Raw genomic sequence first — 16,571 nt, forward strand, 5'->3', positions numbered from 1 at the left:
CTGTATAATTTTATTGGCATTCTCTGCATATACATAGTATAACTCAATTTTTTAAAATGCTTGTTTATGTACCCATATCTACCTACCTGCATACCCATCTACCTATGAGACTTAAAAACAGTTCTGGGAGAATACAAACCAAAACAAGAAAAGTAGTTAAGCTATGCATTCTGTGATTATGGATGAATTTTTTCTTCACTTTGCTCTTCAATATTTTTAATTTTTTTTCCACCAAGAACATGTATTATCTGTACAATCAGCAAAGTGCTTAAAAATAAAAAAAAATATTTATAGAAAGAATTCAACAAAGTCTATCACTGTGTGTGTGTGTGTGTGTGTGTGTGTGTGTGTATGTGTGTTTGTGTGCAGTTAGTAGTAATAATCTTTGTTTTACGCCACTTGGGTGATTTTTATTCTCTTCTTTATATTTTTTTCTGTTTTTCTTCCATTTTTTATAATGGACATTGTTTTTTGACATGATGCATATGTTCATTGTGTTGATGTTGGTGATAGCTTCATAAGTCTATACGTATGTCAAATCTTATGAAATTGTTCACTTTAGGTAGAAGCCATGGATTTTGTCAATTATACATCAATAAAACAATTAAAAACTCAAATTTAACAAATATCTTCCCCAATAATGTAGAGTTTTCTGGTGTGGCCTCAAATACAGAATGTTCTTACTGGGTTTAAACAATTTTTTTTTAAACATAGATAACCACTTTTTACACCAATGTACTATACTGCATATTTTCAACAAAGCATCATTCCAACTTATTTTGCGTAGACAAAATAACTGTGCTAGAAAGGAATTCTGTAAAATTAGCTGAATATTATTATTTTTATTTGCAAAAAATTTAAAGTCAAGCAAGTACCCGATATTAGTAAGTAGTACATTAACACTCTACAAACAGAAATACATGTGCACACTTAACAATCATCTAAGGATATGTATTATTATTACATGGAAAATACATAAAATTAAGTAAAAATACCTTAACCCTGGGACATAAGAAATACATACATAATATACAAGACAAAACTACATACAAACACAGTCAGTAAATAGGTACAAGTTATTAATAGAATGAAGCCGAGTGTTTTAAACTGAAAATAGAAAGGTGAGGATTTTCTCTAGAGTTGTCCAATATAGGATCCACTACCCACATATAGCTGCTTAAATTTAAATTAATTAAAATTAAATAAAATTTAAAATTCACCTCCTCAGATGCCCTAGACACATTTCAAATGCTCAACAGTGACTACCAAATTGGACTATGCAGATTAGAACATTCCACCATCATAGTAAATTCCACTGGACATAGCTGATGTAGAGGTCAAACATGACAGAAAACAATATAAAAATTTAAAGGCTCAGAAATACACTGAAGAAAATACCTTCCTAGTAAGAAGATCATAAACAATACAGTGTTTAGATGTTGACATAAAGTGTGTTCAGCTCAAGTTAATAGAATGAATAGAAATTTTTGACACAAGAAAACATATAATTCCATGGATATCAACATTAACTTTTAGAATGTAGCTAAAAAATGGATATAATCTTTATTCAAGAATAATAGTTCTCATAGATGAAAAAAATAAGCAGCTCTCTATATTAAAGAAATGTATGCCTATGAGGAAATCTGCAAGCTTGACAGTGGTAATAAAAGTTAAATGAAAAAGTACTGAGAACAGAGCTGCTATTTTGTTGGAGTTTATGCTGCATGGCGAAAAAATAGGAAGTATGGTAGAAAACTAAAGAAGAAACATACTGCTTCATATCGATCCCTAGCAACAATCTGCAATAGATTTTTAAAAGTTTTTAAAAGATTTTAAAAGATTTTAATTTCAACATAAGAAGAAAATGGATGTCACTATGATCAAATAGGGTTCATAAGAAAGCTATTTATCATATTACCATTTTTACCAAATACTTCTCTAATATTTACTATGTGCCAGGCACTATTTTAAGCATCTTGAAATTCTATGAGGACCTAGGATAAAGATATGATTAGTACCCCTACTTTACAGATGATGAACCTAAAGACAGAGAGGTTTAGTAACTTGCCCCAGGTCACACATCAGGCAGTATGGTGCAGAGTCTGTGCTCTAAAGCTATTAAGCTCATTTGTTTTTAAAACAGACCAGGGGTAACTGAAAATATAGTGTATCTAGATTTCTGCAAAGTAAGAATCAGTCTCTCAAAAAAATGCCCTTCTGGATAGGAAGTGGAAATGTAGTCTGAGTAGTATTACTATTGGTGAGTATGCAACTGGTAGGTAGATTGATATCCAATGACTACCTATCTGTCTATCTATCTATCTATCTATCTATCCATCCATCCATCCATCTCTCTGTAATTTATGAAGGTCTCTTAATCTTGGCATTATTGATAATTCTTTGTTGTGGAAGATGTCCTGTACATGTTTAGTATCATCCTTGGTCTCTATACACTAGAGGCCAGTAGCCAGCCTCTCCCCAAGTCCTAGCAAATAAAAATGTCTGCAGACATTTCCAAATGTCCCTAAAAGGCAAAGTCGTCTCTGGCTGAGAACCACTGAACTACATCATGAATATACATGTAACAGATTCAGGATCTGAAATACGATAGGCCAAAACAAGATGCTGTAATAACTTGAAACTTATTGGGAATAAATTTATTAGGAATAAATGTTCAGTCTTTCATTTAAGTTAATTCTGGTTGAATTAAAGAGTGACTTAAAAGTAAGATTATTAAGAGACCAGAAAAAAATATGGGTGAACATAACTCAGAGTTCATTGTGGGTAAGGCATATCTAAGCATATAACCAAAAAAGAAAAAAAAAAAGAAAGAAAAATAATTATATATTTGGCAAAATATTAATTATAAAGCTATAAGGCAAAAATACTATAAAAGGCAAATGACAAATTGGGGATAATATCATTTGGTGGCTTAATAGTTAACATCATTAAATAAAAAGATACTGCATTTTATATAGTACTATAATAATAAGAAAATAATAATATTCCAACTGGTAATTGAGCAAAGAACATATCAGGCAATTTACCACAAGAAATAAAAAAGAAATACAATATGACAATTAATAATATTTTAACTGGTATTAGTTAATCAGGGTATATATTGGGACTAGAAGAGCTCTAAAGCTTTTCAATTTTAAATTCTATCATTCTTTGAAAAAATGCAATGGGATTTCTATATCCAGCAGAAAAGAATATATATATTCAAGTGTTGTATACTTCATAAATCCCAAACAATAGAAAGTTGACAATAGCAACCAGCTGTTCCTTTCTTCTCTGCTGAGAAGAAAATGAGTAAAAAAAAAAAAAAAAAAAAAAACCCAAAAACCTGCAGCATTAAAGATTTAAGCTAGAATTAAAGAAAACTTATTTGACATCAGAAGTTGTTCAAGAGTAGAATGCATTTAGACTGTTTCTTGGTGTTTGGATAAGTTCAAAAGCAGAAACAATTCAAAACCAAAATGAACAGAACATCTCTGGAGATTTCTTTGAAAATAAATCAAATCATCATTCTAGTCTGCTGGAAACTTAAACGCAACTGTAACCAAAGGAAAGAGAATACACAGGAATTAGATTACATTTAAGATTTTCCCAATACCCATTCTATGATGACACTCATTTCAAAACTATGCTACAATCTAATGTCCTTCTAAACAAAATTGGTCTTGGCATATAAAATATTACATTCAAGTTAAGTAACTTTTACAGAGTTTGAATTACTCCATTTTTATCTGTAATGCAGGTAGTTATTAACACTACTAGTATTTCAATAGATACTAGCAATAATATAATAGCTTTTATTCTATATGTCTTACTATATGCTAGGCTTTGTGCTAAGCATTTTAAATAGTAAGGTCTTTTCATTCCAGCTGTAACAACACAACTCGGGTAATCTCATCCTCATTTACTGATGATAAATCAATATCTAAGAGGATACAAGTAACTTCCATATGATCACAGAACTCCTTTTATTACCCCAAGTTATTGGCTCAATTACTTTGCCTGCATAGGAACTTTCATTCGACTGGTTCAATTTCACCTGATATCAAGTACCCTAGGCCTAGTTTAATTCTCAGCTGTAGCTGTGGTGGACAGTTCCTACAGAGTCTTGGATGCTTGAACATTTCGCTTGAAGCTCAACCCTCCCAATTATCTTCAGTCTTCTGTCTCTGGGATTTTTTTTTTTCTGAAGCCAAAGAGTTTGTTCAGCCCTGGTAAGGCAGCCTGGAAGGTTGGGGGAAGTTAATGCTCATGGAAGCAATCTTCCTGTAATGGGTGACAAGAATTAGTGGAGTAATGTGTCAGCTTCCTGTCCTGTAAAGGGACAATTCCCAGGTACATTCTACAGGGTTCATCAGAGAGTTTTCAACAGGACTCAGCTGTAGTTGCCCACGATGATGAGCAGCTCAAAAAATGCACCCTTTAATTAACCCTTCCTTGTTTCCTGACTTATTCTCCCCATTCTCTCACTCCTATATCTCGAGCTCCCTCTCAAATAAACAACCAGTGTCTAAGACCTTGTTTATGGGGAATCAAAGTGAAGATAGTGTCTATCAGCTCCCAAAGACTTCACCTATGTCTATATCCATGATCTGTCCCTCCAACTGCTCTTACCACCATTCTAAATACCCTTGATCTACTGTCTTTATGATAGAACAAGTCCCAATGAATCCAACTGTCCATCTTCTCTCTTGTACCTAGAGAAAATTATGCAAATTGGTAGACTGATGCCATTATAAATTCATGATCATTAACATCATTCTATGTCCTTAAACTCTGCTACTCCCTTCAAATCCTTGGTATTATAACATGTGCTCTTACTCTCAGAAAGCCTTACTTCCTGCAGAGAAAATAGAAGTTGTCACACAAGCTTTCTGATGCCATTGAATCTACAAATTCACTTACATCAATACAGTTCTTCTTCTATTCTTATACATGGGGAAGAATTGCCCCATACTGTTTAATGCTAATCCCTCAGCTTGTATTTTCAATCTCATCCTTTTTCTGCTGGTCATGCAATTGATATTTAAAAATCATGCCATCTCTTTTGAATCTTCAAACTTCCTTCCTCTTACTCATGTTTTACCAGACACACAGAAACATGCTGTTGAATCTTCTGTCAAAACAAAAATCTTGCCCTGTCATCTCCCAACATTTCCTGCTTCATCTGCCTCCTTCCTTTTTCAGATAAACTTCTTGAACCAGGCTCCTTTTACTTCCTATCCACTCTGAAATTCATTCGAGGTTGACTTGTGTCCTTGCTGTTCCTCAAAAACTACTTATGCCAAAGTCTTAGCAAGCACGACCCAATACCTTTTAGTCTTTTTCTTCCTTGACTTATCAGAAGCATTTGGTAGTTTTTGACAAGCTCCATCCTAGAAATACTTGCCTGCTATATTCCTTTCATTTTATTCTACTCCTACACCCACATTTTCTCATTTTCATTTTTGCTGGATCCTCTGAGTGTTGCAGTTCCATAGGGATCTATCCCAGGTTCTTGTTTTCCCTTTCAATAGACTTTCTCTGTGTTTCCTCCACTTTTACAGCTACAGACTCTATATGCTAATGAGTCTCAAATTCCTAATTCCAGCCTAGATATCTTTTTGATGTTTTAACCAACAGTTTCATTAAGGTATGAGTAACATACTGTAATTTTGACATGTTTCACATTTACAGTTCAATCCAGGATTAAAATACTTTCATTGCCTAGAAAAGGTTCCTTGTGCCCATTTGTAGTTGATTGCTCCTCACATTTCCAGCCCCAGAACACTGACCTACTTGTTGTCTCTATATTTTTGCTTTTTTCTAGAAATTTCATATAAATAGAATCATACAACATGTACCCTTTTTTGTCTGGCTTCTTTGATTTAGCATAATGCTTCTGAGGTTTAGCCATGTTGTTTCATGGGGGAGTAATTCATTTCTTTCTGTTTTTTAGTAGTAATAGTTGTGTGGGTATATCATATTTTGTTTATTAATTCACTAGTTTTCTAGTTTTATATATTCTAAATAATGCTGCTATGAACAATTATATATGTATCTTTCTGTGGATACAGGTTTTTAAAATTTCTTTTCAGTAAATACCTAGGAGTGTCATTACTAGGTCATAGGTAAGCAAATGTTTAACTTTTTAGGAAGTTTCCAAACCAATTTCCAAAGAGCAAGTTTACATTTCCACTAGCAGTGTATTAGGATTTCTAATTTCTATGCATCCTCACTAATAGTTGGTATTGTCAGTCTTTTTGATTATAGCCATTTTAATGGGTGCTTGGTCATAACTCATTATGGTTTTAAATTGCATTTCCTTAATGATTAATCCTGTGCTTGTTAGACAACCACATATCTTCTTTGATGAAGCATTTATTCAATCTTTTTTGTTCATTTTTAATTATTTTGTTTGTCTTCTTACTATTGGGTTGTGAAAGTTCTTTATGTATTACTTATACAAGTCACTTATCAGGTATATGATTTGAAAATATTTGCTCCCAGAATGTGGTTTAGGTTATTTTATTTTTGTAATGGTATTCTTAAATTTTAAAAAATTTTAATGGTTTTATTGAGGTATAATTGACATATGATAAACTTTACATACTTAATGTGTTCAATCAAATAACAACCATTTCCATGTTTGCTTTGTTTTGTTTTGCATTTCCCTAACAACTAATTATGTTGAACAACTTTTCATGTGTTTACTTGCAATCCATATTTTTTGGGGTAGAGTATTCCAATCATTTACTCATTTTTTTAAAAATCTTGGATTGTTTAGAGTTATTTATATATTCTGGATAACAATTCTCTTATTATACATGCAATTTTAAAATGTTGCTTATTCTAGTGGTTGTTTTGTAGATTCCTTCGGATTTTTTACATAAGATTTTTTTCATAAGATTTTTTGCCGTTTATCAAATGAAGAAATACTCTTTTATTCTTAATTTGTTGAATAGGTATAGAATTTTTATCTTTTCCTGCATCCATTGTGGCAATCCTATTTTTTTGCCATTTATTAATATGGTGTATCACATTAACTAATTTTTAAATGTTCAACCAATCTTTCATGGTGTATAATTGTTTTCATATGTTACTAGATTCAGTTTGCTAAATGTTTCATTAAGTGGTTTGTGTGTATATGTGTGTGTCTATGTTCATGAGAGATATTAGCTGGTAGATTCTTGTGAGGTCTTTGTCTGACTTAGGGTATCTATCAGAGTAACACTGGCCTCATAAAATGAAGTGGAAGAGTTCTTTACTTTTCAATTTTTGGAAAGATTATGCATAGAATTGGCCTCATTTCTAATAAGAATTAATGACAACTGACAGAATAGAAGCCAACTGGTTTTTCTTTGTAGTAAGATTTTAACTATTACAATGTATATAATCGAGATAGGTCTATCTATATAATTATTCGGTTTGTTCTTGGGTAGTTTGGGTCATTTTTTACTTTCTAGGAATTTGTACATTTTATTTATATTTTAGAATTATTAACTTAAATTTGTTCATAGTATTTGCTTATAAATCTTTTAGTTTCTATAAGGTTGGTAGTGGTGTTCCCATCCTCATTACAGTTATTGGTAATTTTTATCTTCTTTTTTTATTTTCTTTTCCCCTGATAAGTCTGGCTGAAAGTTTATCAATTTTGTTCAGCTTTTAAAAGAACAAATTTCTGGTTTTATTGATTATATGTATTCTTGGTTTTTTTTTAAAGGCATTATTTTATTCATTTCCACTCTGATCTTATTATTCTTGTCTTCTACCTACTTGGGAATTGAAATGATCTTTCTCTCCCCTACCCCACATGTCCCTTAAGGTGAACACTTAGGTTATTAGCATTAAATTGTTATTTCTTTCTAATATAAGAATTTAAAACTATACAACTAAACTTTTTAAAAAATTTTTCATTCAGTTTAAAATATTTTCAAATTTCCTTTTTGATTCCTTCTTTGACTTATGGGGTATTGAGAAGCATATTCTTTTGTTTACAAACATTTGCATATTTAACAAAGATTTTTCTGATATTGATACTAAAATTCAATTCAATCGTGATCAGAAAGCATACTCTATATGATTTGAAGCCTTAACAGTTATTGGAATTCATTTAGTAATGAAGAATATAGTCTATTTTGGTAAATGACTAGTGCACTTGGAAAACATTGTATTTTGTTGTTGTTATAAATGTCAATTAGGACAAGAACACTGTAGAATTGTTTAAGTCTACTATATTTATACTGAGAAGAGCATTGAAATTTTTAAATATAATTATTGAATTGCTTCTTTCTTTCCATTTATTTCTAATTGTTTGTTCGCTTTCATTTGTCAAATTCTGCACCTTTCATTTTGAGGCTTCGGTAGGTATATGCACATTTATAATTGTTACATCCTGTTATAGTGCCCCCTTTATCATTATGAAATAACCTTTCCTGTCTCTAATAATATTACATGCCATAGAGTCTGTTTGGTCTGATATTATTATAGCCATGCTACATCTCTTCTGGCTACTATTTATATAGTACATCTTTTTATAACCTTTATCTTTCAAACTATTTATATCTTGAATCTAATCCATATCTCTTGTAGATGGCATATATAGTTGGATCTTAGTCCACTCTGACAATCTTTTCCTTTTGACTGGAATATTTGTTCTGTTTGCATTTAATGTAATTTTTAAATTTAGTTTTGCAATATTTTTAATAATTTTACATATGTAAAATTACACTGAACCACCAGAAAGCAAATATGTCACTATCTCAATCATCCATGTGGACAATCTGTGATTATGTGGTGTAAATATCATTCCTAATTCTGAATTTATATGCTACTGATGAGCAAATATTTTATTTAATGTAATTATAGATGTGATGGATTTTCAAGTGCAAAAAATAATTTTTCACCCATAAATGGCACCCTATACAACAAATAACTCAAATGGATAGTAAAATTTATAAAATCTATAACATTTCTCGCATAAAATAGAAGAAATCAGGCCGGGCGCGGTGGCTCACGCCTGTAATCCTAGCTCTTGGGAGGCCGAGGCGGGCGGATTGCTCAAGGTCAGGAGTTCAAAACCAGCCTGAGCAAGAGCAAGACCCCGTCTCTACTATAAATAGAAAGAAATTAATTGGCCAACTGATATATATATAAAATTAGCCGGGCATGGTGGCGCATGCCTGTAGTCCCAGCTACTCGGGAGGCTGAGGCAGGAGGATTGCTTGAGCCCAGGAGTTTGAGGTTGCTGTGAGCTAGGCTGACGCCACGGCACTCACTCTAGCCTGGACAACAAAGCGAGACTCTGTCAAAAAAAAAAAAAAAAAAATAGAAGAAATCTTTGGAACATTAAGTAAGGCAGAAGTTCCTGGTTTGTTATTTGATTATTTCTATATGTCTTGTCTTTTTTATCTTCTGTTCTTTCTCTATTGCTTTTATTTTTGTTCAACAAATATTTTTAGCATTACTATTTCATTTTCTCTTATAACTTTTAATTATGAAATTTTAAAAAGTGATTGCTCTAGCACTTACAATATGAATGTTTAACTTATTATATTCTATTCCAGTTAATATGGACTTAATTTCAGTAAACTATGGCAAGTTTCAATTTAGCTTCATTTCTTCTCCCATTCTTTGTACTATGTTGGTCATATATATTATAACCATATGTTATAAACCTAACAGTACAGTTTTGTAATTATTGCTTCAGAAATTATATTTTTAAATAAATTACTGAAAGAAAATAAAATACAAATGTATATTTTCACATATTTATATATTATATATATATGGAGAATCTTTTACATTGACTCATTATATTTATAAGTTCTAGTGCTTCATTTATTACTCTTCATTTATTACAAGTTACTGTCTGTTATCATTTATTTGCAGCCTGAGAGACTTCTTTAATAACTCTTATAGTTCCTGTTTGCTAGCAAAGAATTCATTTTATTTTTGTTATTTGAAAATGTCTTCATTTTTTGCTATCATCTTTAATAGTGGCATCATCATAGCTCATTGCAACTTCAAACTTCTGGGCTCAGTTCATCCTCCTGCCTCAGCCTCCTGAGTATCTGGGACTATAGGAACATGCCACCATATCCAGCTAATTTTGCCTTTTCTTTTCCTTTTCTGTAGAGTCTACATTTTGCATAGAATCTTGATATGTTGCTCATGCTGGTCTCGAACTCCTGGCCTCAAGTGATCCTCTTGTCTTCACCTCCCATAGTGCTAGAATTACAGGTGTGAGCCACCATGTCTGTCCTCTGTTCATTTTTTATTAATTCTTTTCTTTGGATTGGATAATTTCAATTTATTTCTATTGAAGTTCACTGATTTTTCCTTTTGCTGCTTCAAATCTGCCATTGAGTCCTGCTAATACATTTTTCACTTGGGTTACTGTACTCCTAAACTCTAGAATTCCATTTGGTTCTTTTTATAGTATTTATTTGCCTATTGAGATTTTCTATTTATTGAATAATTTTCATTTAATTAACAGAGTTTCCTCTAATTCTTTAAATATATTCACAATATTTCTGTAAAACCTTTGTCTGCTAAATCCAATATCTGAGACTCACGCTGGCCCACTCAGAGTGAGTTTCCATTGATTGCTTTTTGTTCCAAGAGTATGGGTCACATTTTCTAGTTTCCTTTGTATATCTCGTTTACTTTGGGATTCACCCGCAAGGACTTAAACTGTGGAATCTGTCTCATATATGGTGAGCAGCCGCTAATGTCTCTGTGCACTTTTCCTTCTTATTTGTATGTTTAAACTGGCTTCCTTGGGATCACTCCTGTGTTCAAATAACTTAGTCATCATACAATGGTTTGGACAGAAGCTGTGTTAACTCCTCAAGTCCACAACGCTCCCATCTTCTGATGGAAGATCTCTGGGTGGGCTGAAGAATGTATTCGATACTACAGCCCTTTCTCAAATATTCTTTGGCTTTTTCCCTATTCTTGGCTTATTTGGTCTCCCCCACATATGCACATAACTTTCCAGTCATCCTTCTGCTCTTTCTACCCTATTAGACTCTGTGTGTGTGTTTGTATGTGTGTGTATATATATAGGTGTGTGTATATAGTCTAACAATGTCAAAGAACAGAAATGAAACTAGATTTCACTGAAAATACCCTTTTTAATAAACTATATGTATATAGCAAGCTATTTAGGTTACATATATAGTAGTGTATATATTTTATGTATATATATATATATATATATATATATATATAGGTGCAAACTTTAACAAAGTAGATCTAGCATTGGGAATATCTAGTTTGCATTATTTTCTGGTTTGGAGGATGGAAGGAAATCGACTCAATATAGGAGATCAGAAACAAAACACATTTATTTTGTGTATTGTTGAGATTTAAAGGTTTCAAATAAACTTATAGCTAGTTTTTCAGTTATTTATACCAATAGAATATAATAATTTTCATTCATTATTAAGAATCAGTAAGTTAAGGGATACAACTTTAAACAAAACTCCTCTGCCTAAATGTTGTAAATTTGAAAAAATTTTAAAACGGCATATATACTGTATCACTAACCTGCATGTATAGATTAGCTAAACAAAGGAAATTGAAAAACAGAACATTTATTTCCAAATAAGAAATTCTTTCCTAACTGAAAGATAACTGTAGCTACCATCTTAATATAGCTTACAATAGATACTTAAAACTAAATACATGCTAAGAAACATGATAGGCTTTTAAAAACTGCCAAGCCAAAGCATAAGAGTCCAATTGGGATCTTGTGTACTGAGTGAGCCTAGTGCTTGAAAACATTGATTCTACCACATGTCTGCTTCTATAGCTGTCTGAATTTGCCTAAGCCTTTTCCATTATTAACCTTTGGTATTTTTAACTGATAAAAGCAAATAAATCTTAAACTTACCTAAGTAGTATTGCTGCAATACTGAGATAAAAAAGAATTTATATTTAAGGTACTATATTATCAATTATATTCACCTAGATTCTTTTAAAATGACTTCATAAGGCCACAAAGATGAATTGAGACAAATTTTAAGACACATTTGTGTTCAGAGACCAGTGCTTTTGCTTTTTGAATAGGTGATCTCAAAAAGACTTTGTCTTGATAAGAACCTATTTGTTATGTCACAAATTGTTCGTCATTCTTTCAACTAAATGAATTACAGCCAAGATTACTCACCTAATTGTATTTGTGACATAAACCTAATTAAGTTCTATCTCCAAGGGAAGAAAGGTCTTAATCTAACAAAATAACTTCTATAAAATCAGTTTATATCAATTCCCTTTAGTAACTACAAGTGCAGATATCAATAATTATAGAGTATAAATTTATTGTGGTTCATATTTTGTATATGAAGAACAAATCTTCTTTCAAGAAATACTTTTGCTGATGTATCCATTTCCAAGATTTAGTTGATAGCTCACTACTTCAAAAATGTTAAACAAAAACAAAATCAGTTTTGTTAAAAATTTAAAAATTTAGATGGTCCTTGGAGTTCAAAATAGAAGGATGCAGTCTTTGCTTTGATTTGCTAAATAACTTATGGCATAGTTCTGATTAAACAAACACATGGCTTTACATAAACTCAAGCCAACTGTTATCAAGTTTCCCTCATCTTGGCTACCTGGTTAACGTGGCTAATTGCTGTGGCAGGAAAGCTACCCAACTGATATTTGTATGGACAGTCTAGAAATTCAAGTCTATCTTTTAGAAAGCTAGACTTTTGAGAAATCTACTGTTAGGCAGTGGTCATTCACATTTGCTAATGTTGTCTCAGAATATCCAGGCTTCTTAGAAACTGATTTTGTGGTACAAGGACAAAGGAGACATTCATACAACTATTGTCATAACTTCTACAGATACTAATAACTGGAAGTAAACTCATGCATCCATAGAAATGGTCCCAATGTTGGCAAGATGGTCCCAATGGTCCCAATGGTATGCCATGTCCCACACTCTCACTTTGCTTAAATTGTGGTTACTACACTAGGAATGACAAATAATAAGAGGCAAGTTATTTTCATTTTAGCTGAGTTATTAATAGCTGAGTCTTGAGAGAGAGAGAGACAGACAGAGAGACAAACAGAGAGGAGAACATTTGGTTTTCAAAAGGAGGGAGGCAATACAGAAATAAAAAGTCCTGGGTAGCCAGATATCAGAAGAAGATGCCTTTTTGGTGAATCCAGGCCTAAGATGAAGTCCGATGAGGTAGACAGACCATGAGCAGAACATATCAGGTTGTCAGATGTGCTAATATAGGCTCATTCCTCAAAATTATTAGGCTGGTCTGCCTCTTCTCAGATGCATATAAGCGGAGACACACAGTTGGTCTCCCAAAGAAAAATTTGAGTAAAATACAGTTATGACATTTTAAACAAAAGTCTCTCAGGCTGCTTTGGTACTCGTGCCACATCTAGCATGAATTCTCAAAACTGCCAAATCATCTATGTACTAGTATGACAATTTCCAAATTATAGATAGCAATGTCTGCAATAATATTTCAGGCCCTTTCCAAAATTCTCCAATTCATTTCATTTTGCTGACGAGGAAAGGAGATGAAATTTTATACTCATCTGAGAGAGACAATTCAGTTCATTGCAGCTGTTGCCCGAGAATCCAGTGAGAATGACAGATCTAGAAAGAAATTCTCCACAATCATCATAGGCAAATCTCCACTACGTCTCCTGACTCCCTGCTCTCATTGCTGTCTCCAACTTATTCCTTGTTTGACTAGGATGCATGAATTAGAGTGTTTCTTTGTTTGCTTGTTTGAGCATTAATGCTTTTACAAACGTTACTATGAATTCTCACTCAATTAGAGTTACCAAGAGCAAAGAATTTAACATCAGTAAAATCACAACTTTTCTGAGCTTCAGTTTCCTTATTAATAAACTTGACCTAATAGTAGCATTATCATCTCTCTACATTATTTTGAACTTCTGCCTGTAAGAGGTGTTTACAAACAGCCCATGTTATTTATTTTTGTCAAAATCGAAATAAGTAATATATTAATGTAACTTTTGAAGTTGATAACTGTACTCTGGTTATATAAAAGAAAATTCCTATTCTTAGAAAATACACATTGAAGTATTTAGGGGTAAAAAGCTATGGCTTAAGTAACTTATTCTCAAATAATACAGAAAAAAAATTATGTTTACACACACATACACATATATAATACAGAGAGACAGAGACAGAGACGGAGAGAACACAAATAATCTGCTCTCTGGGGTAAAGGGCATATGGGTGTTCTCTGTATTTTTTTAATTATTCCGGAATATTATGGGGGTACAAATGTTTCGGTTACATAAATTGCTTTTGTACCATTTGAGTCAAAGTTGTAAGTGTGCCCATCCCCCAGATAGTGTGCACTGTACCTGTTAGGTGTGAATTTACTCATCCCCTCCTCCCCCTTCCCACCAGCTCCTGCTTGATTTCTTATGAACATTATTTTTATATGTGCACATAAGTATTGATCAATGCATTCCAATTTATTGGTGAATGCATGTGGTGTTTGTTTTTCCATTCTTGTGATACTTCACTTAGAAGAATGGTCTCCAGCTCCATCCAGGTTAATATGAGAGATATTAGTTCACCATTTTTATGGCTGAGTAGTACTCCATGGTACACATATACCACATTTTATTAATCCAGTCATGTTATTGATGGGCACTTGAGTTTTCAAAATTTTTTTCAACTTTAAATTGCTCCCAAATATAACATTTAAAAATATTAGTTTATTGGTATTATTGTTATAACATTTGTGGCTTAATTTTAATCATTGAACTTTGAGGAAACTCATCCAATTATACATGTAAGATCAGAAAACATCTTAAATTACTTTATATTCTCCAACTTCATAATAAACAAGACTATTCCCATTAAATTCCTGAAAGTTCTATATAATTATAACTACATTTAAGTAGTGTGGTGTTAAGTAATTCAAAAAAAATTGATTGTATGATAACTTCATGTAAGATCTTATATCAAGCACTGGGGATGTAATAAATACTCAGCGTTGCTGTTTGGGGAAGACCAACCTCTAATAATTGCCAAAGAAGCCACACCCTTGAGAGCCACAGGAATTCGGGGGTAGGGAAAATACTGCTGGCAGTTGTGGTTAGGAAGTCTTGATGTTGCAGGCAAAAGCTAAGTCAGCTCTTGAAGTATGGTCAGAACTTAAACGATGTACAGGAGCAGGGAACATGTTGTCCTAACAGATAGAGTAGAAGTCGTCAAAGATACACAGTTCACGTTGAAGGGTCTCAGAGGCTAACTGGAAGAGGTTCCTAGTGACCAAAAATGGTACAATTTGAGGATAAATAAGGACACCTATTAATGCAATGAATTAAAACAGGTTCATAATGGCCAGGCGCAGTGGCTCATGCCTGTAATCCTAGCACTCTGGAAGGCTGAGGCAGGCGGATTGCTCAAGGTTAGGAGTTCGAAACCAGTCTGAGCAAGAGCGAGACCCCATCTCTACTATAAATAGAAATTAATTGGCTAACTAATATATATAGAAAAAATTAGCTGGGCATGGTGGCGCATGCCTGTAGTCCCAGCTACTCGAGAGGCTGAGGCAGAAGGATCTCTTGAGCCCAGGAGTTTTAGGTTGCTGTGAGCTAGGCTGACGCCACGACACTCACTCTAGCCTGGGCAACAAAGCAAGACTGTCTCAAAAGAGAAAAAAAATAGGTTCATAATACCAAAAAGCCAAACAAAATGAAACATAATTGGTAATCATTTGAATATGCTATAGAACCAACTAATTACTTAGAAATGGAAAGAAAATGGGAAGAATCAAGCATTTACCAAGACTTTCCTTTGTGAGTAATCAGAGAATACATGAGAGGGATGTTCCTCCTTATGGAAACATGGGAATAATAAAATTAGAATACCACCATTTTGCAACCTAGGTAAATTAATGGGTCTAGATATTAATGATTAATGGCTGTTGTCATCACAAAAACAGAGATTTCCAGATATTGTGTGGCTCCTGATAAAAGAACACCATACAGCTGATGAAGCAGTCTTGCCAAAAACATCACACCTAAATCTAATCTACCCTTAAAAGGAAACATAAAAGAGAAAGGAACACATTAAATACCACAATGAAGATGCAATCAGCATATCAAGACTGTGGAAAAAAATTCTCCAGGACAAACAACCCTGATTCTTTAACAAATAACTTAATGAAAACAAACAACAAAATGACAGAGAGATAAAGAGGAAAACTACAGATGAGTAGACACTCAAAAGCATAGCACCCAACTAGAATGTCTGGACCTTATTTAGATTCTGACTAAAGCAAATTGTTAAAAAATAAAAAAATTGTGATTTTCTGATACCACTGGAAATCTGAACACTGAAATTAATTTAAAAAATTTTAAGTGTGATAATGGTAGAGTGGTTATGTAAAAAGGCCTTTAGGCATTTAGACACACCTACTTAGAACTGTTTATAGATGAAGTATAATGCTGTCTGAGATTTCCTCATAATAATACAAGATAGGGTCTAGATGAAATAAGATTGTTTGTGAACTGAAGCCAGTTGATGTATACATAGGGGTTCATTATTC

At 32.8% G+C, this 16,571-nt stretch overlaps 1 protein-coding gene across 1 annotated transcript in view; it reads right to left on the minus strand.

The window, feature by feature from the left end:
• Positions 1-16,571, minus strand: part of COL19A1 (collagen type XIX alpha 1 chain) — a 312,839-nt gene that overhangs the window by 186,133 nt on the left and 110,135 nt on the right. The window lies entirely within an intron of this gene.

Source organism: Microcebus murinus, chromosome 5 (genome assembly GCF_040939455.1).
Source record: "Microcebus murinus isolate Inina chromosome 5, M.murinus_Inina_mat1.0, whole genome shotgun sequence".
NCBI lineage: Eukaryota > Metazoa > Chordata > Mammalia > Primates > Cheirogaleidae > Microcebus > Microcebus murinus.